This window comes from Ovis canadensis, chromosome 1 (genome assembly GCF_042477335.2).
Source record: "Ovis canadensis isolate MfBH-ARS-UI-01 breed Bighorn chromosome 1, ARS-UI_OviCan_v2, whole genome shotgun sequence".
NCBI lineage: Eukaryota > Metazoa > Chordata > Mammalia > Artiodactyla > Bovidae > Ovis > Ovis canadensis.
In genome coordinates, this window is record NC_091245.1 from 248,762,101 (window position 1) to 248,783,162 (window position 21,062).

The 21,062-nt window shown below is 44.4% G+C and overlaps 1 protein-coding gene across 2 annotated transcripts in view; it reads left to right on the forward strand.

Annotated features, from left to right (window-relative positions):
• Nucleotides 1-21,062, forward strand: part of SLC9A9 (solute carrier family 9 member A9) — a 651,239-nt gene that overhangs the window by 585,596 nt on the left and 44,581 nt on the right. The window contains exon 15 of one of the 2 annotated variants that reach the window (XM_069563219.1): nt 2,716-2,999. The exons of the other annotated variant lie outside the window; for it this stretch is intronic. The gene's annotated coding sequence lies outside the window, so the exon portion shown is untranslated. Of the gene's footprint in view, nt 1-2,715; nt 3,000-21,062 lie in introns of those variants that run through there. 2 annotated transcript variants of the gene reach the window in all.

The window sequence follows — 21,062 nt, forward strand, 5'->3', positions numbered from 1 at the left end:
GTCCAAAGAAATAATATAAAAATGCTGCTTAGCTCTCTTAAAGACTGCAGTAACGACAGCTTCTTCTCAATACAATTTTGTGTCTCATCTTCCCTTTGAAATAATCCCAGTCTTGACTTGTTGAAAGAAGGGTGAAATACATTTAGCAGCATTTTCTAGTCAGTTGGTAAAACAACCTCAGATATAGTTTCTGAAAGTAGATTATCTAATAAAAAGTAAAAATAAAAAGATGACCGCATATCAATATCCAGCCCCACCAGTGGTTGTAACAATCTTCTAGAAATCCCACTGGGTGGCAAAAGCCCATAAAGAGATTGGGATGGAGAGAGAAGGAAGAAATGAAATATAACATATCAAATCTCTAGAAATAATGAATTTTGTAGACATTGCTTTCTTTAAAATAGAGGAAACATGTGCCCGCTTTCTCCAGTACCCAGAGGACCTGTCTTGGAAAACACTGCTGGGAAGTGTGGTTCCTTAAATCCCATCTTTCTCCCTCTGCCATTCTCACCCTCCCCTTTACCTCTCCCTGCACAACCAAACACCTCGCACTCTCCTGTTGGTGTGGGAGTCACAGGATTTCTTTTAATGTTTAATTGTGGTAAAAGTCACATAATACAAAGCATACTATTTTAACCAATGTTTAACTATGTGGTTCAGTGGCAGTAAGTCCATTCACATTGTTGAGCAACTCTCGCTATCATCAATCTGAAGTTTTTACCTTCCCAAATTGAACTCTGTCCCCATTAAACACCAAGTACCCCCTTCTCCCTTCCCCACCACTGGCCCCTGGCATCTACCAATGTCCTTTCTGACTGTATAAATTTGACTATTCTAGGTACCTCATATAACAGAATGGGGGGGGGGGGGAAAGAAGGTACAATCTGTTGGTGGGACATACAGTAACTTTAAAAATGCATTCCAATATACATTAGGAATTGGGAGGATTTTGACTGAAGAAAGCCGTCTTATCTCAGTAACACCAAGACATCCAGCCTGAGAGAAAAGGTAGGGACAAATGAGGTGGGAGTGTCCCCTCCTTGGCCCTGGCTGGACAGAGCGAGTGGGCAAACTCCTGCCTCCTTTCTCCTTTAGGGGTGGGAAACAGTGCTTTTAATCATTGAGGAGTTGGCATGAGGTTGGTTATTTGAGAGGAGTTCATTTGTTTTTCTCTTGGAAGAGATCTGCAAGTGAGATTTATCCATGTTGGTAACAGTGGTTAACCTCACTGGAGCGCTGGCCATGTTTACGGCCTCATTCTTAGCACTTCGCCCGTATTTAGTCCACATAACAACCTGATGATAGAACTAAGATTGACTCCTATGCCCACCACTTAGTATCTGTGTGATACTGTGCCCACACAAGCTCCTTTCCCTCTCTGAGCCCAGGCTTGCTCATCTCTGAAATGGAAATAAAAATCACTTCTTTCATGGGAGGGTCACTGGGAAAATTAGGTACAGTAACACTTGTCAATTGCTTTAAGGGCTCAATACAAATTTTGTTGTTAATATTGTCAGATTTCCCTGGTGGCCCATTGGTTAGGTCTCTGCACTCCCAGTGAGGGGGTGAGTGGTTCAGTCCCTGGTTGGAGAACTGAGGTCTCACATGCCGCACAATGCAACCTAAAATATTGATAATATTGTCAATACATTATTCTCTACTCATTCCTTGGTGTGCCATTTCATCCAGCTGATGCCCCACAGGGCTGATTTTCCCCCGGTCCATCCATGTCAGGTGGTCAGGGTTCTATCAAAAGTCAAGAGTGCAGTATTTTGTACTTACACACCTGATAGGGAGTCTACTAAATGTTTCCTTAATTAGTATTATGGTGTCAACATCAGTGCCATCTTAAACGCCCAAAGCATGTCACTGAACAGAGCGCTGTCTGCCTGGCACTCTGTTGCATGCCAGCTCTTCTGGGAATGGAGGAGAGGTTCTCTTGCCCGGACAGGAGTTAATAACTTCCCATCCTGTATGTTCCCAAAGATCCCCATCTAGCCCCTCTCAGAGCACTGAACACAGAAAGTTGCGTTTCCTTTCTGTCTCCCGCAAACAGGAGTGAGTCTGAGGGAAAGAACTATGCCACAATCATGGTTATATCACCGCTGACCAGCAGGCTACTTGGCATGCAGTCATGGCACCTCACAAACGTTGGGTTGCTCGATGGAGAAAACGAGATAAAGCTGGCAGCTTGCCCCACGTCACTGAATTTGTGGTCCTGTGAGTGGCGAGTGGTTTTCAATATTTAAAGACGGGGGAATTTTTTTTTGCCTGTGCAGTTTCAACAACGGGTCATTTCCTCCTCATCTCTAGTGTCAAACTCTCTGACTCCCCAGCCCCAGCGTCCCTCAGTGCTGGGTGCCTCAGTGAAGTGTCTACTCAGACCCTCAGATACCTAGCACCGAACCTTCTGGCTGTAGCTTTGGGCAAGGAAACTTAGGTATCACCGTGTTCCCTCGCTGCCTCCTGGCTTGTTTGTGTATATATATGTATATATAATTTATTTATTTTTGGCTGTGCTGGGTCTTCATTGCTGCCCATAGGCTTTCTCTAGTTGCCACCAGTGGGGGCTACACTTTCTTATGGTCAGGAAGCTTCTCATTGCAGTGGCTTCTCTTGTTCACCTCAAGAGTTGCAGCTCGTGAGCTTAGTTGCACCTCAACGTGTGGAATCTTCCCATACCAGCGATCTGACCTGTGCCCTCTGCATTGGCAGGCAGATTCTTATCCGCTGGACCACCAGGGAAGTCCTCACCTGGCTTCTTTCATCAGCCAAAGGCCCTTCCTGACTGCCGTTGGAGTCCCCACCGCATTCCCAGGCTCTGTGTCTTCTCCAGGACCTGCCGCAGCTCACGGCCATGGCATCACATTCACTCTACAGGCACGCAGTTAATAAGCACTTTAGCATTACCCCCAGGGAAGCTTTAAACATTGGCTTTATTTTAGCTCTGCCCAAGTGGGAATTCTTCCAATTAAAGAAGGTAATATAAGAGCCTAAAACTGGTACAGACAAGAAGTGTTACTAAGTCTCCTTGACCAAAGGACAAACAACACCCTGGGTCTTTATTAGCTATGGTTCCTGAGTCATGATCCTCACGCATGGCTTTAAACAAACCAGGTAGGAAAGGGAATAAGTGGCATCCTTCAGTTCTCCTTGGGGCTACACAGACGTCGCTCAGGGCCTATCATGTACTTACTCTGCGCGCTAAGCAGTGGAGGACAGAGCAGATCGCCAGGTTTTGTTTTCTCATACCACACAGCAGTACATCAATTCTTGAAACGCCAAGAATGCTTTATAGAGCTGAGTGGAACGGAATCACCCCAGATGGAGTGTGTTGCTGCTAGAGGCTCTCACCACCCATCAGGCCTGTCAAGATGCACCAACTATCTCTTTGCAAAAATATAATTTTAGAGAGATCAGAGCTCGGTAATATGTGCCCAGTATACTGGGAATAAAATGTGACTTCCATTAGTCAGATGACCAGAAGATGTACTATAACTTGTCTTTGCTGGGGCCCTACAGCTGACAGTGTTTTAAATTTAATTTATTCTCAAAAATTGATTTTCTTTATTTAATTTGCCTCCTCTATCGGGCTTTCTATGAAGACTGCCCATGGTATAGCCATTAATAACCACAGGACTCTCTGAAATTTCCTTGAGTATCACCCCTTGAGGTTATCTGTTTCTGTGAATTCCACTCTTTAATTCTCTAATAAGAGCATTTCAAAAACCAAACAGTATTTTATGTTTAATTTCCCAGGTGTTGAGGGCTTCCCTTGTGGCTCGGCTGGTAAACAATCTGCCTGCAATGCGGAAGACCTGGGTTCGATCCCTGGGATGGGAAGAGCCCCTGGAGAAGGGAAAGGCTACCCACTCCAGTATTTTGGCCCAGAGAATTCCGTGGACTGTATAGTCCATGGGGTCACAAAGAGTCAGTCATGACTGAGTGACTTTCACTTTCACTTTCTTTCCCCGGTGCTAAAGGGCTATTGGAAATGGCACTTCCCATCCGCCTATCAGCTACTCACTGTCGAATCACTGTTGAGTGTTGTGATAGAATCCTTAGGGCTGCTCTGGAGTTCATCTCCAAGAGTGTAACTCATGCCCCAAAGTGGAGCGAGCTAGCCTGGCTGCATCTGTCTTGGGCAACATTTTGCGTGCAGCTTCGCAGACAGTGCCAGGGAACTTGCTTAAGACCAGTTAAAATCCCTGATAAGCAGCCGGCCAGAAAGAATTGAGATTCAATTTATCTCTGTGATGTGGGGGACCAAAGCCTCTAGAAGGGCTGGCCGGTAGAGGAAAGGCAGGGTTAAAAGAAATCTTCCTGGCTTGTCTTCAGCTGGAGAAACTTCTTTCCTTCAATCCATTTAGAATGATTCGTTTCCATGGAGTTTTTTTTAAATTCTGAGTTCATTTGTAGTGATACTTGCTAATCAGTTTTAAGTGGAAGTAGCTGCTGTGTCACACACAGCGCCCCTCCAAACCCTGAAAAAATTTAATTCAAACCATCCTCTCCCCACCCCCAAGCTGACCCACAATGCGCACCCCTACGGTTCTGTCTGTCAGGTTCCTGACTTCACTCCATGGGGCCAGCCCTCTGGGGGTGCAGATCAGAGGGAGAAGAGGTGTGTAAGCAGGAGGAGTGGGGATCCTGACAACCTGTGGCATAGAGCAGCGTGTGACCTCAGCAGTCAGGAAGGTGATGTGTAAAAGGCAGCCATGCTTCTCCTCCTGCTCGTCCATGACATGTTTATTGAACAGCTACTATATGCTAACAAACTGTGCTGCCTGCTTGGGACGGACATGAGAAGATGCAAACCCTGTTCTGGAGGAGCTCATAGTCCAATGGAGAGACAGGTTAGAAAGTCATAACTCAGAGAGTTAGGTCCTATGATGGAGGTGGCGTAAGGGCAACGGGAGCTCCAGATTGTTCCCTGAACTCACCGTCCACCTCTCCGGTGCACACCCACATCCTCAGTCTTACAAAGAGCCAGGTCTGGCGGTGTGGTCAGCTGCAGGCCTGGGACTGGCATGGTCACTCCTGTGTGGGATCAAGGCAAAGTGTACTCTTCCCTGCATCCCGCCCTGCGTTCCAGCACTTCCCGTGAATGGCAAGCACACTGTAATGGCCAGCATCCCTACCAGGGCCATTCTCCAGGACCATCCAGGAGAAGACAGATGAGCTGCTTCACCTCTACCCAAAAGGGGAGAACGGGGAGACCCAAGTGTGCCCCAAAAGCCAGGAGGTCAAAGACTGTGACTTTGCACTCCTTCATTGCTCTCAGGACATCAGTTCAAATTCGGTTCAGGCACTAAGTCGAGTATGACTCATTACAACCCCGTGGACTATAGCACACCAGGCTTCCCTTTCCTTCACCATCTCCCAGAGATTGCTCAAACTCATGCTCATTGAGTCAAACGATGCCATCCAATGATCTTGTCCTCCGTCATTCCCTTTTCCTTCTGCTTTCAATCTTTTCTAGTACCAGGGTCTTTTCCAGTGAGTCAGCTCTTCACATCGGGTGGCCAAGGTAATGGAGCTTCAGCTTCAGTATCAGTCCTTCCAATGAATATTCAATCCTTTAGGATTGACTGGTTTGATCTCTTTGAAGTCCAAGGGACTCTCCAGAGTCTACTTCAACACCACAGTTCGAAAGCATGATACTTCAGCACTCAAGCTTCTTTATGGTTCAGTTCTCACATCTGTACATGACTACTGGAAAAGCCATAGCTTTGACTAGATGGACTTTTGTCAGCAAAGTAACATCTCTGCTTTTTAATACACTGTCAGGGTTACTCATAGCTTTTCTCCTGAGGAGCAAGCATCTTTTAATTTCAAGTCAGCAGTCTGGAGGTGATGGAATTCCAGTTGAGTTATTTCAAATCCTGAAAGATGATGCTATGAAAGTGCTACACTCAATATGTCAGCAAATTTGGAAAACTCAGCAGTGGCTACAGGACTGGAAAAGGTCAGTTTTCATTCCAAACCCAAAGAAAGGCAATGCCAAAGAATGCTCCAACTACCATGCAATTGCACTCATCTCACACGCTAGTAAAGTAATTCTCAGAATTCTCTAAGCCAGGCTTCAGCAATACATGAATCATGAACTTCCAGATGTTCAAGCTGGCTTTAGAAAAGGCAGAGGAACCAGAGATCAAATTGCCAGCATCCGCTGGATCATCAAAATAGCAAGAGTTCCAGAAAAATATCTATTTCTGCTTTATTGACTATGCCAAAGCCTTTGACTGTGTGGGTCACAATAAACTGTGGAAAATTCTTCAAGAGATGGGAGTGCCAGACCACCTGATCTGCCTCTTGAGAAATCTGTATGCAGGTCAGGAAGCAACAGTTAGAACTGGACATGGAACAGCAGACTGGTTCCAAATAGGAAAAGGAGTACATCAAGGCCGAATATTGTCACCCTGCTTATTTAACTTATATGCAGAGGGAAATAGATGGGGAAACAGTAGAAACAGTGTCAGACTTTATTTTTTGGGGCTCCAAAATCACTGCAGATGGTGACTGTAGCCATGAAATTAAAAGATGCTTACTCCTTGGAAGAAAAGTTATGACCAACCTAGATAGCATATTCAAAAGCAGAGACATTACTTTGCTGACTAAGATCCATCTAGTCAAGGCTATGGTTTTTCCTATGGTCATGTATGGATGTGAGAGTTGGAATGTGAAGAAGGCTGAGCGCCAAAGAATTGATGCTTTTGAACTGTGGTGTTGGAGAAGACTCTTGAGAGTTCCTTGGACTGCAAGGAGATCTAACCAGTCCATTCTGAAGGAGATCAACCCTGGGATTCCTTTGGAAGGAATGATGCTAAAGCTGAAGCTCCAGTACTTTGGCCACCTCATGCGAAGAGTTGACTCATTGGAAAAGACCCTGATGCTGGGAGGGATTGGGGGCAGGAGGAGAAGGGGACGACAGAGGATGAGATGGCTGGATGGCATCACTGACTCTATGGACGTGAGTCTGAGTGAACTCCGGGAAATGGTGATGGACAGGGAGGCCTGGTGTGCTGCAATTCATAGGGTCCTAAAGAGTCGGACACGACTGAGCGACTGAACTGAACTGAGCATGGCCCCAACCATCAGAATAAGACCCAGTTTCCCCTGTAGTCTCTCCCATCAGGAAGCTTCCATTAGCCTCTTATACTTATCCATCAGAAGGGCAGACAGAATGAAAACCACAATCACAGAAAACTAACCAAACTGATCACATGAACCACAGCCTTGTCTAACTCAGTGAAACTATGTGCCATGCCATTTAGGGCTACCCAAGATGGAAGGGTCTACTCATTGGAAAAGGCCCTGATTCTGGGAAAGATTGAAGGCAAGAAGAGAGGAGGGCAGCAGAGGTTCAGATGGTTGGATGGCATCACTGACTTAATGGACATGGATTTGAGCAAACTCTGGGAGATAGTGAAGGACAGGGAAGTCTGGCGTACTGCCTGAAGTCCATGGGGTCACAAAGAGTCGGACACGACTTGGGGACTGAACAACAACACAACAGAGTACATCATGAGAAACGCTGGGCTGGAAGAAGCACAAGCTGGAATCAAGATTGCCGGGAGAAATATCAATAACCTCAGATATGCAGATGACACACCACGTTTATGGCAGAAAGTGAAGAACCAAAGGGCCTCTTGGTGAAAGTGAAAGAGGAGAGTGAAAAAGTTGGCTTAAAGCTCAACATTCAGAAAATGAAGATCATGACATCTGGTCCCATTATTTCATGGCAAATAGATGGGGAAACAATGGCTGAATTTATTTTTCTGGGCTCCAGAATCACTGCAAATGGTGATTGCAGCCATGAAATTAAAAGATGCTTACTCCTTGGAAGGAAAGTTATGACCAACCTAGACAGTATATTAAAAAGCAGAGACATTACTTTGTCAACAAAGATCCATCCAGTCAAGGATATGGTTTTTCCAGTGGTCATGTATGGATGTGAGAGTTGGACTCTAAAGAAAGCTGAGCGCCAAATAATTGATGCTTTTGAACTGTGGTGTTGGAGAAGACTCTTGAGAGTCCCTTGGACTGCAAGGAGATCCAACCAGTCCATCCTAAAGGAGATCAGTCCTGGGTGTTCATTGGTAGGACTGATGTTGAAGCTGAAACTCCAATACTTTGGCCACCTGATATTAAGAGCTGACTCATTTGAAAAGACCCTGATGCTGGGAAAGATTGAGGGCAGGAGGAGAAGGGGATGACAGAGGATGAGATGGTTGGATGGCATCACCGACTTGATAGACATGGGTTTGGATGGACTCCAGGAGTTGGTGATGGACCGGGAGGCCTGGGGTGCTGTGGTTCATGGGATTGCAAAGAGTTGAACATGACTGAGTGACTGGACTGAACTGAGTCACCATCCACAGTGATTTTGAAGACCAAGAAAATGGGTTTCTCTATCTGTAGACTGGGAGTGACACTGGAAACGTGGGAAAGATCAGGGAGAAAATAGAAGTATGGATGTTCTGGTGAAAGAGTGTGAGGTCATCTCACTACAGTCAATAAGCCATGTTCCTGGCCATTGTAGCTCTCAGACAGAGCAAGACTATAGCCTAGATCACTCTGCCCATCGCCAACCAGCTGGACCCTGGCTGTGTTTTGTGAATTACACATTGAGCTAGATTCCCATGGCTTCCAGGGGACCAACAAATGTAAAATGTAAAACAATAAATGTAAAAAGAGGTAGAGACAGGATTTAACCCTGGTGGAGGGCAGGGGTGGGGTGGGGGGAGGGCGGGTACCATTCCCTATCACAGGGCCCCTGTCCTCTTTTGAGTGTTCGGCCTTAGAATCAGTAAGATACTGAACTGCAGCTTTTCTACTCACAGTAGAACTGGGGCTCCATTTCCTCAAATACAAAACCACCAACAGCCAAACCTACCTTGAAGAATCGTCCTGAAGTTTAACTCTGAGGGTCCATGTGATCCACAGTAGAAAATTTATCAATTCTAAAGTTTTTCTTTTAACCTCCTTACTCTTCATGTTGTTTCTTGTTTAATATTATTAGCTTCCTGAAAGTCTCACAAGATAAATTAATTAGTTCTGTTGCCCAGAGAATGACCTGAGAAAGATATTTGAAGAAAGAGGAAGTATCATCTTAACATGGAGAAAGGAATGGCAACCCACTCCAGTATTCTTGCCTGTAGAATTCCATGGGCAAAGGAGCCTAGCAAGTTACAGTCCATGGGGTCACAAAGAGTCAGACATGACAGACACATACACACATCATCTTAACAAGAGCTTGCAAATATCATATACTAAGGGCTTCCCAGGTGGCGTTAGTTGTAAAGAAACAGCCTGCAATGCAGGCAGCCACAGGCGATGTGGGTTTGATCCCTAAGTCAGGAAGATCCTCTGGAGAAGGAAATGGCAACCCACTCCAGTATTCTTGCCTGGAAAATCCCAAGGACAGAAGAGTCTGGTGGTCTATAGCCCATGGGGTCACAAAGAGTCAGCTATGACTGAATGAGAAAAATGTAATTAATTAATTTAAAATATATGGGATCTAGAAAAATGGTACAGATGAACGTATTTGCTGGGCAAAAATAGAGACACGGACTTAGAGAAAAGACCTATGGACACGGTGAGGAAAGGAGAGGGTGGGACAAACTGCTGCTGCTGCTAAGTCGCTTCAGTCGTGTCCAACTCTGTGTGACCCCAGAGATGGCAGCCCACCAGGCTCCCCTGTCCCTGGGATTCTCCAGGCAAGAACACTGGAGTGGGTTGCCATTCGCTTCTCCAATGCATGAAAGTGAAAAGTGAAAGTGAAGTCACTCAGTCCTGTCTGACCCTCAGCGACCCTATGGACTGCAGCCTTCCAGGCTCCTCCATCCATGGGATTTTCCAGGCAAGAGTACTGGAGTGGGGTGCCATTGCCTTTTCTGGGACAAACTGGGAGAATAGAATTAACATTTACACACTATTGTCTGTAAAACAGACGGCTAGTGGGAATCTTGCTGTGTAGCACCGGGAGCTGAGTTCTGTGCTCTGCGGTGACCTAGAGGGGTGCGGGAGGGGAGGGAAGCTCGAGAGGGAGGGGATATATGTATACTTATAGCTGGGTCACGTTGTTGTACAGCAGAAACCAACACAATGTTTTAAACCAATTATCCTTCAATTTAAAATAATTTAAGAGCGTGTTCTCTGAGATGGAGATTGACAGGAGCATTCTTTGAGTCAGGAATGTAAGGCAGGGGTTATGTGGCCTGAGAGGCCATCTTGCTCTTGCTCTAGGCAATGGTCAGAGGTGAGAGCGGGACAACACCAGTCCCAGGTGTCTCATTTTGTTAGAACACAGTAGCCAGCTGCACTGAAGGAAGACGCAACATGAGGGACTCAGTTTCAAAAGTGAGAAGACCTTCCAGGAAGCTGGGGATGCTACCCCAAGGAATGAGTTGCCCGAAGGTAGGTATGGAATATCACTTCTCGGGCAGCTATATAAAGCAGGAGAGGTTTTCATCCACTGGACAGAAAGGCAGGATGATGGAACAGATGACTGCACTGGATCCTGCCTCATCCTCAGGCTGGTGAGCCAGTGTCTAGTTTGGAAAGGCCATGCTTACCCCTGGTGGACACCAAATGGCTCACCTGCTTCTCTTCTTTGGGACGGATTCAGAGATAGTCAGATGGGGGTTGGAGCAAAGAGTTGAGAGCAGACTTTTTCCATAGCAATGCTCATGCTTCCAAAACCAGTAAGGCCAGACGTTCTGTAGTGGTGCTTTGGTGACATTACAATGGAAGGTTAGCCTTTCAGCAACCATTTCTGGGTTTCCACCAAAGTTCATTATGACTCCTTTGACTCGATATTGTGTTGAGCCTTGTTGCAATATATTTCCAGATTTCCACCACCACCCCCCACCCACACACTCACACATCCATCCTTGTTCAGCAGATGATAGAAGTAGGTTACACCACATCCTCTTTCATAGAGAAAGGGCAATCAGTATTTTCCTGGGGTATTTTTATTCTCTGTAACTTAAAAAGGATTTAACAAGTCAAATGATCAGCATACAGATTTTGTTTCTCCATGAAGATTGAAGCTAAATGCTTGTTTCACCTTCTGGTAGATAAATAGTATAGAATGTCTCTCATCCCTCAAAAATACTAACTCATTTAATTTTTCCTCAAGGTTAGGGAAGTGTCATGTATGTTAAAAAACATTTACTAAGACTAAACTTAGGAGAATCTCAGAGAAAGTAAATCATGGCATGGTTGGTTTTCAGTACACAAGGGAACAAAGCCAGCCAGAGCAACAGCTAGAGATGAAAGAATATTCTCTCCCCACCACTGTCAACATAATTAGAAGAGACAGTTTTCCGAAATTTTTTTTTTTATGTAATAAGATCTGATATATCATCTGCTTCTCATCCAACTTTACTTGTCCTAATTCCACCCCGCCCCTGCCTCCCACCACCATTCTTGTTGTTTAGTTCTGCAAGGTATTGGGTTGGCCAAAACACTCATTCATGGTTCCCATAAGGTGTTACAGAAAAGCCCAAACAAACATTTTTGTTAATCCAATAAAAAGTGTAGCTATTGTTAGTAGAAGCATCTAACCTGCCTGGGAGTGAAGTCTGCTTTTGCCAGGGTCCTAGAGAGGAATTTCTCATAACCTGAAAATGCTAAATTGTTTAAAGATGGAATTGAATTGGAATAAGAAGTCCCTGGGTCAAGCCCCACATCTGCCACTTAATTGTCTGCCCTTGAGCAAGTCATTCTTTCCTATGGTTTTAATTTCCTTATCTGTGAAAATGGGAACGCATACGTCACAAAACAGATATTTAGAGCAGATGAAATACTGTGTTCTCATTAACTGTTAAGTGTTGTACCAATATATAATAATGCACGGTATTTCAATGGTTTGTTCCATCACACTTCCCAACTAACTCTAAGAGAAGGTCATAACCAATAGGGAAAGCAGGCACATTTATTTATTAATGTAGAATATTTCTGAACGCATACCAAAATAAGATGTCATTCACTTCACCAGCCATGTAAGGTTTTTCCTAGATGTACCCAAATTATCAAAACCTGGGCCACCAATATTGATTTTTGGCTCTCGGTAGTGTTTCACTGTCTTTTGGGTTCACTGAGCCATCCTTCCCTTTATTGCTAAGAATAAACCTTCCTAAGAGAGAGGACTTTCCAGGTGGTCCATCTTTCTGCCAATGCCAGGGACAATGGGTTCGATCCTGGTAGCACCCTAGAGCCTGTGCTCTGCAACAAGAAAAGCCACCAAAATGGCCCATGCACTGCAACAAAGACCCAGCACAGCCAAAGACAGATCAGTAAAATCTGCAAGAAGAGAGAGAGGCCAGGGCAGGTAAGAGTCCTAGCCACTCTAGACAAGGCAGTTGACCAAGGGCCAATTAAGTCACAAGAGACTTGCTTTTAAAGAAAAGACCCCATCTCCCCCTGACCATTTTGGGTAGGTAAGGAGCCAGTTTTTATCCTGGCTGAACTGGACAGGAAAAGTTCTCTGGAAACCAAGCGGTTCGCATAGAGAGCTTTTACAACCTAGGGCAACTCCACCTTTCTGGTTGCCCATTTCCTGATCACTAAAATAAGACGCCTACGGACAGCTGAAATCCTCCCCAAATAAAAATCCAGTTTGACTGTGGGACATTCTTAGCCTGAAGGATTTTAAGCCTAGAATATTTTTCTAGAACTTAAATCTTCTTCCGATTATTTATTCATGAAAATTATGACCACCTGTACTTATTTGTATTTACAGAATCACATGAGCCCGTGAGACAAATTCTTATGGATACACCAATTCTCATCACTGCCTTCTCCTGCACACACAGGAGTTGCCCCCTAGGTTTCCTTCTCTCTCTAGTGGTCCCCAACGTTTTTTGGCATCATGGACCAGTTTTGCAGAAGATAATTTTTCCATGGATTGGCGGGAAGGGATGGTTTCCAGATGATTCAAGCATTTTTCATTTATTGTGCACTTAATTCCTATTAGCACTTCCCAGGTGGTGCTGGTGGTAACGTACGTGCCTAGCAATGCAGGAGATATAAGAGATGTGGGTTCAATCCCTGGGTGGGGAAGATCCTCTGGAGAAGGGAATGGCAACCCACTCTGGGATTCTTGCCTGGGAAATCCCATGGACACAGGAACCTGGCAAGCTACAGTCCATGGGGTCACAAAGAGGAGGACATAACTGAAGCAATTGAGCACACTTAGCTTTATTTCTCTTATTATAACATCAGCTCCCCCTCAGATCATCAGGCATTAGATGCCAGAGGTTGGGGACCCCTGAGAATGTTCCATCGACCTAAACAGCCATACCTACCCTTGCAACCCTATAATTTCTACAGCTAGGAAGCATCACTGTGTTAGGATGGGGGCAGGAAGCCGAAAGCATCCATTTCTGAAATTGGTGCCAGCCTAGATTCTAAATTGGGATTTGTTTTAAGTGCAAGACATTCTGGGTTTGTTTTGTAAAGGCCACCCCACCCCCACACTTCACTACAAGATTCTCAGCCCTCATGTTGGCCTGATACCAGCTGAAAATTTCATAGCAGCCCCAGATTTCTGTGACTTTCTTCTAGAAAGGAGATCACTACACAGCCTATGGAAAAGGAAGACAGTGTTCCCTGGAAAGTGCTCTTAGTTTACAAACCTCATTTGCAGGCTGAGTCAAACTGGTTGGCAAATCACAGTTGCTTAGAATATGAGCCTCTAGGCTTCCTTTCTAAGGTGCTTGAAAATGGAGAGAAGGGGCTACTGCCCTAAATCTCAGTGAATGTTGAGAGCTGTGCGAAAAACCCTTTCCCGTTGACTCAGAAGCATCTGTCAGTTCAAGGCATCTGCAGCAACAGAGGGGCAGATTAAACAAAAAGTAAAAAAATTAGTCTTCAATCCCCCTGAAACAATACATGTTTGATCAGGCCAGTTTGATGTTAGATCACATGAACCAGTTCATGTGAAAAGCACAACCTTAAATTTTAAAAGATATCACTCAAAAAATAAGCTGGATCCTTTGTCCAGCCAGAGCTCTCTCCATGAAAGGACCAGCATGAATAAGGGCAGGCATGATATTAGGGAGTAAGATTTCCAGAGACACAGAGAGGTATTTTTTGTCTCTAACTCTCACCCCTGGGAAAAGTTTAAAAATTTCCAACTACCAGGCACATGACCAGATGCCCCATGGTGAGGTCTGGTGGAAATTCACATGGACCAGACCCAGGGAATGGCTGAGAACATTCCTTCCTTCTTTCCAACTTTTCTTTTAGGGGGATGATTAGATATCCCCCAAAGACCAGTTGAGATAGAGGGAAACAAATGGTTAAGAAGATGTGCTTTTAAAGGAACATCTGTTTATTCACCCTGGAGTGCAGAAACATGAGAAGGAAGGGTCTGGGAATCCTATGCTCAAATAGGGAAAGAGGAAACCGTCTTCCTTACTAAATAGAAATGACTGGAGAAACCGTGAAGCTAAGCCTGCATCAGGTGTCCTGGGTTGGAGAAATGGGAACATACTTGAAAAAAATCATACAGTGAAGCCTGGAGGAAAATTTACCTTTTTTTTTTTTTTTTTTAGCTTTTCTACTCTTTTGTTTTTATGAGAACTTTTTCAGAAAAGAATTATTGCAGGAATTTCCCTGGCAATGCAGTGGTTGAAACTTCCCCTTCCAGTGCAGGGGATATAGGTTCAAGCCCTGATTAGGGAGCTGGGATCCCATCTGCCCCATGGCCAATAAATCAGAACGTAAACAGTATGGACCTAGAGTCTGTCATCCAGAGTGAAGTAAGTCAGAAAGAGAAAAATAGATACCACACTATTAATGCATATATATGGCATCTAGAAAAATGGTACAGATGAACCTATTTACAATGCAGGAACATAGATGTAGAAATAGACAGGTGAACATGGGCATGGAGGGTGTGATGAATCGAGAGAGTGGCATTGCCATAGCCACACTACCGTGTGTAAAATAGACAGCTAGTGGGAAGCTGCTGTGCAACCCAGGGAGCTCAGCTTGGAGCTCTGTGCTGACCTAGAGGGGTGGGATGTGAGGGAAGCTCAAGAGGCAGGGAATGTATGTCTATAGATGGCTGAATTCATTCTTGTACAGCAGAAACTAACACTAACATTGTAAAGCAAGTATACTTTAAAATATTAATAAATGAAAAAAAGTTTAAAAAAAACAATATTGCAACAAGTTAAATACTTGTTGAGCTTGTAACTTCTTATAACAACTTGTAACTTCTTATAACAACTTGCCTGTTACAACAATATTGAAACAAGAAGCAATATTGTAAAAAGTGCAATGAAAACTTTAAAAATGGTCCACATTTTTTTAAAAAAAATCTTTTGAAAACAAGAATCATTGCAAAGTATGATTATAAAGATGTCTTCTGGTGTGTCCTTAGTCAGGAGAGAAACGGTCTCATCATCTGGAGGAGCAGGGCCCTGTTCCTAACCTCCTCCCTCTCGTTCTACAGCTCCTGGCGAGGCAGCCAGCCAGCCCAAGCCTCAGACTGCTCACATGGAAGATGGGTTGACCTTTGAATTAGAGGATCTTTAGAAATCAGCTCAGAACCCTTGATTTATGTATTCAGGGTTGGGAAGAGAGATTTGTTAATTTGAAAGAAGCTTGAAGGCCAGATAGAATCTCAGCAAACCCAGAGAGGGAGAAAGTTCTTTCAAAAGAACACTAAGACCCTGTATATATAAATGTCATGGAGTTGGTCAAAACAGATTTAGAGCTGGTAAGCCCTTTAGAGATTTTCTGAAATCCCCATGTTTTATAGAGGGAAAAATCTGAGCCTAGAAAAACTGAAGTGACTTTCAAAAAAATCACCAAATTTACATTATGTCAAGGTAAGAAATCAGGACTCTGTTCTGAAAAGGACTGAGCAAGCCAGGGGGAGCCCAGGTCAGACACCAGAAATGATCACCCACACCTTCTGGACATCTTCCCTGGGCCAAGCACCATGCTCAGTCCTGTCAACGCCTTGGGTCATTAAGTCCCCTCAAGTCTGGATGGTGTTATCTATAACCAGCACCAGCTTCATGGGCTTGAGGTCAGGGGCATTGCAAAAAGAGCCCCCTCTCCCACCAATTCAGAAGGGCCCTGTGCTATGCAGTAGCATCTTGAATTTCTTAATAAGTTTTGAATAAGGGACCCCACATTTTCATTTCATGCTGAGCCCCACATGCTGGCCTTCGTTATCTCCATGTTATGGATGTACCAACAGAGACTTAGAGAAATTAAATGGCTTACTTTTGGTCCTGGTCATTTATGAAGATGGGGGCACAAACAGAGTCAGCAGGCAGTGTGAAGGTGACCAAAAGGACTGGCTACGTGGATGCTGTGCTTTCAAAGTCCCTTTGGGATTTCCCTTCCTCTGCTGGCTCAGAGCTCTCTGTGCTCTGAGGAGGGTGACCAACAATTCCAGATTGCACTATGACTGCAGGGGGTTCCCAAGACATGGGACTTTCAGTGCTAAAATCAGGAAAGTCCAGGGCAAACCAGGATGACTTGGTTATCCTACTGTCCAGTTGCTGGCTTGGGGCTCTGGAGGCTTCCCAGACTTTGTCTCTTGTGCCATGTCCTACGCCCGCTGACCCACACATATCTCCTCTAACGCAGGCTAATCCAGAGCATAGGCTGGAGACCATAACCTGAGCAGAGATAGGCAGCCAACCGGCTGCCATTATGAGACAGGGGACCAGGCAAGCAAGTCCAGAGAGACCAGTCTGTTTGGGAACAATCAGGCCTCAATCAATATTCAGAGACCCAAGCCAAGCTAAGGCCAGTATGGGTGCAGACAGTCAAGACAAGAAGGCAACAAGCTGGAGCCAAGCCCCAAGGCACAGTCTTAGGGGATCTTCAGTTTACTCACTCTGTGACATTGGGGAAATCACTTACTTTGCTGAACCTACCTCTCCTTATTTGAAAAACAGGAGACTCATTACTAACTTCATCAGGTCATTGTCAAGATGATTGATCTATAGATGTCTATACAGATATAGATAGATAGATGAATTGATAGATAGGTAAATAGATTGATTTATACAGTATGCATTTAAGTATGGTCACCCTGAAAGTCTCAACTTAGACTCATTTAATTCCATAAATGGGCTTCCCAGGTGGTTCTGAGGCAAAGACTCCACCTGCCAATACAAGAGATGCGGGTTGATCCCTGGGTTGGGAAGATCCCCTAAAGAAGGAAATGGCAACCCACACCAGTGTTCTTGCCTGGGAAATCCCATGGACAGAGGAGCCTTGCGGGCTACAGTCCACAGAGTTGCAAAAGAGCTGGATACAACTTAGCAACTAAACAACAACAACAAACAAAATATTCCCACCAAGGCTGATGTCAGGGTGGGAATGTGAGGTCACTGAATTCAGAGTTGGCTTGTGCCAAATCTGCTCTAGGGAGCCACATCAGCACTTTACTGAGCTCCCCTATAATGAAAGAACAAACCTTAACAGTGAAAGTGTTATAGAAGAGAAAGGAGAGGGGGGAATAGATCAATGTAATTTTGGACAGAGAGCAGGGAAGACCTCCTTGAAGAAGATTTCTCCTGAGACCTGGAGGACGCATAAACATGACCAGGGGAAGGAAATAGCATGTTGCCAGGCCAGGAGGAAAGAAAGGGAGGAAGCGAGGAAAGCATGTCTGAGAAAAGCTTAAGGCAGGAAAAGACAAGGCTGGAGGAACAGAAACCAGACAGGGCAGCGGCCGAGTTCACCAGGCTCCCAGGCTGGTTCCATGCTAAAGCAAGCACGGGCATAGCACTTACAGTATTTCAGAACCATCACGCAGGCTAAGTGTGGTCAATGTTGAAAGACAAGAGGGCAAGCAGGGAGACCAGACAGACCAGGGCAGCATCCCAGATGGAAGATGCTGGTGTCCTGATCCAGGCTTTATATATCTGTTTTAACTGGTATTTATTGAGTTTGTCCATGTACCTATTACCTGTGTGAGGTCCTGGTGATTCACCAGTGAGAACACTGCCCCAGCCTTCATGCAAGTGAGAAACTGTTTTAAAAGATATAGTAATAATGGACTCTGGAGTGTTTACTGCTTGCCAGGCATGGTACTTTATATTCTACATACATTGTTTCATTTAATTCTCAATTAATTCTAGGGAGTAGGTCTAAATACCCTCAATGCCTAATACCCTTGCTTGACTTATTAGGTCATAAACTGGAAGCAGGTGATTCATGGTGCAGGTACCTGGGTTTCTCTGGAAGGCAGATGGATGCCGACATGATGGTAGAATGGGATCAGGTTGTACAGGGAGCCAGCCAAACCCCTGCTATCCTGTCCAGCACCCTGCTTCTGCTCTTCCCTACAGCCACCCCGAGGGTGCAGTAGAAGCTTCCAGGAAGAAGTACGGCTAGTGTGGGACACTAAGGAAAACAATGCCCATGTTTGTCAATGTCTCATATTAGAATGTTATGAAATTCCACTTCTATGATTTTTCAGGTCATTCACACCAAAGAAGATAAAACAAATGTTCATAATCTGATAAAACTACCGAATGTACTACAAAGGAGGTTTTGTTAGACTATTTCGCTCATTTGCAAGTAACTATGACTCTGACAAATAGCAAACATTCTTCTCCACCACTTGACAGCTGAGAAATTGAGACAAGCCAGGAAAGAAGCTGAGGAGATGATTCTACGACTTGAGCTGTGTTTTTCGCCAAGCCACTTCTGGTCAAAAATATATTTCTTTTCTCTTCAGTCATTTCTTTTTGATGGGGTGATGAGCAGTTAGTTTGAATCAAGGGGCTTAAATAGAATTGAGCTTTATTGACCAGACCCATCAAATCCACCAAAAGATTTCCTTGAGACCACTCCACTCTGTAGTAGTCGTATTTTCATTGGCAGCCTCTTCCTTAGACTTTCTCTTCCTATCAGTTCACTCTCCCCCAGCATCCCTGTCATAACAAGAGCAGAATCCAAATAATCATGAACTTTTGTGAAAACAACAAAACCGCTTTCAGGACCTTGAGGTCAGATAGACCTGGTGTTATTTCTTTTCTCCAATACTTCTGAGCTGTGTAACTTTGGGAAATATACTTAATGTCTCCGAACCTGTTTCCCAACTGTAAAAATCATTTATATGATTGTCAAGCATAAATGAGGTAAAGAATATAAAGTTCTTAGCACTCAGCATATCTATTGCTATTACCATCACTGTCAGGAGCCACTGCTGTGTAACAAAATAATTGTGATTCAGTGAGAGGTTTAGAAGATGAGACAGGGGTCACCCTCTAGAACAGGGTGAGAAGCAATAGAAGAAATGCCTGATGGAGTTTCTCAAAAAATCGGCCTCAACTCTCCCTTTCCCTGGAGAAAGCAATGGCACCCCACTCCAGTACTCTTGCCTGGAGAATCCCATGGACGGAGGAGCCTGGTGGGCTACAGTCCATGGGGTCACTAGGAGTTGGACACGACTAAGCGACTTCACTTTCACTTTTCTCTTTCATGCATTGGAGAAGGAAATGGCAACCCACTCCAGTGTTCTTGCCTGGAGAATCCCAGGGACGGAGGAGCCTGGTGAGCTGCCATCTATGGGGTCGCACAGAGTCAGACAAGACTGACGCGACTTAGCAGCAGCAGCAGCAACAGCAGCTCCCTTTCCCAGTCTATCCAAATGACCCATATCAGTTGGCGTTAGGATTCTTGAGCAGATATTGATATAAAAACTGTGATTGCCTTTTCACTTCCTGAGCAAAGGAAAAATTTTTTCTCAATAACCAAAATCTAATTTTGACATCATGTCCAAGATCAAATATCAAAATATAAAATATTCTTCAAAGTTGTGATCCACAGACCCAGATCAACTAGTCAGCCCTGACTTAGAGCTGAGTGGCCACCAGCAGGAGGAGCTAGAATGCCAGTGTGTGTGTTTCTCTGTGTGTGTGTGTGTGTGTGTGTGTTTCTGTGTGTGTGTGTGTGTGTGTGTGTGTGTGTGTGTAGGAGAGTTGGCAATTCTCTTCACTGAGCTTGCAAATAGTCAACCCTTAGAAAAAAATCTGTATGCAAAAAAAAAAAAAGGAATTTATGTCACTGGACTGAAATTTTAATAGGAATACTTGAGAAGAAAGGGAAAGATGTTAAACCAAACTTTAAAAAAAAAATACTGATAGGAGATGGATTTTGTATGTCTGAGGAAACATTCTGAGAAGTCATTATTGTTCACATTATCTTTATTGAGAGAAATCTCAGAAAGACTCCGTCTTATCAGCAGTGATAATGCTAATTTATTGGCTTCTCTGAAGATAGACCTTGGATGTCTCATTCATGAGTCAGCCTTGGCTGGACTCTTATCAAGTCCATCAACTTGAAACCAAGTTTTTGACTGAGGCCTGAATGCCACCAACATGAAGCATAAACATCCCCTCTAATCCCAAAATGCCTCTGTTGTAGAACTCCAGATGACTAAGAGACTTTGGGTTCCTCTCTTGGTTTCATATCTTAGACACAGGATGCAGTTTTTCACTGCTGGGGAGAAATAAAGGCATTTCCCAGGCACAGCCATTAAGGTAGGTGTTTCCTGGATGGCTCAGCCACCAGTTATTCAGAAGATTAACCCCAGAAAGTGGATTTTCAAGGCTCTTTCTCATCTCTTTCCTCCCTGAGGCCATCTCTGTTTGGTTGAAATCTCACCTGTGTACAGAAGACAGGAAAAGGAGAAAAATGTTGAAGAAATTCCATTTTCTTCTCATAAGCAGACCTGGAATGAAGTTATGTTGAAGTCCCAGACCCAAACCAGTGGCTACACCATCCAATGGCCACTAAGAGCTGACTGTCTTAGTTGCTGTCTTCCCACGGAAATCTAAGCTATCACTGAGTCCTCGTCCCCTCCCCCTGGTTTCCCTGTTGCCCTCTTTTCAGCTGACAATATAAATATTTTCTGGAAATCGGTGCCAATAAATGCCCAATGGAACATTTTTTGGTTTAGCCTCCTAAAGGCTAACCTGGTATAAATAAAGTCCTTCTGTTAAGAAATGAAGCAACTGGTTTTTTAAAAGTACCAGTTTAGGGGCCAAAGGCGCATTCTCTGAACT